We start from the raw sequence: 328 nt of genomic DNA, 5'->3' as shown, positions 1-328 counted from the left end.
CAGGGGCTACGTTGGACTACATCTCCCATGATGCACCAGGAGCGCGCCCCACGTGACCAGCCTCCCCCGTGCATCATGGGAGATGGAGTTTGCACTGGTTGCGCAGAGCGGTGGGGTGGGGGGCTAGAAAGCCCCGCTCTCCCCCCAGCAGCCGGGGGACCCCGGCCTGGGGCAGGGGATGGAGCTTGGGCTGCACCGGGGCCTGATGCGCCCCAGAAGCAGCTGCATGTCGGGCTGGGGCCCCTGTTACGCGCCGCTCCCCCCAGAAGCAGCTGCACGGAGGCATCGCCCTTTTAAGGGGCCCCGGGAAGCGGCGGCGGCGGCGGCG

Source organism: Alligator sinensis, unplaced genomic scaffold (assembly GCF_000455745.1).
Source record: "Alligator sinensis unplaced genomic scaffold, ASM45574v1 scaffold1332_1, whole genome shotgun sequence".
Lineage (NCBI taxonomy): Eukaryota > Metazoa > Chordata > Crocodylia > Alligatoridae > Alligator > Alligator sinensis.
This window is presented reverse-complemented; position numbering follows the sequence as displayed.